The 379-nt window shown below is 35.1% G+C and overlaps 1 protein-coding gene across 1 annotated transcript in view; it reads left to right on the top strand.

Moving 5' to 3' along the window:
- LOC119588053 (glycine-rich cell wall structural protein 1-like) overlaps positions 1–379 on the top strand; it is a 29,023-nt gene that overhangs the window by 1,151 nt on the left and 27,493 nt on the right. The gene's annotated exons all lie outside the window — the stretch shown is intronic.

The following is a 379-nucleotide window of genomic DNA, read 5'->3' as shown; positions in this document are numbered from 1 at the left end:
ACAGCAAAGGCGGAAGCGGCCACCTTAGCACCAGTTACGGCGTACCTAATTAGTAGATGAAACGGGTAACTGACTCAACAGGGAATGTTATTGCTGTTCGTATGTCGATGTGCACATCCACATGTGTACATGTGTGAACATGAGCTATAATTGGTTAGCAACAATAAAATGTTGATGCGTGAATAATGACTCATTTTTCGTGGAACCCAATGATGACTATTGAAAATAAAGAATAAAGTTAGAAAAAATATATATTGATTAATATAGATGTTTATATCTTTTTCAACAACCCATTAACAATAAAAAGAAATGCAAAACCAACATTCACTTTGCTGTGAAACCTTAATTAAGCAAGACAAACTCAGCTACAAAGCAAGTA

This window comes from Penaeus monodon, chromosome 23 (assembly GCF_015228065.2).
Source record: "Penaeus monodon isolate SGIC_2016 chromosome 23, NSTDA_Pmon_1, whole genome shotgun sequence".
NCBI classification, from domain to species: Eukaryota; Metazoa; Arthropoda; class Malacostraca; order Decapoda; family Penaeidae; genus Penaeus; species Penaeus monodon.
The sequence above is the reverse complement of the archived record's forward strand: the minus strand, read 5'-3'. Positions and strand labels throughout refer to the sequence as shown.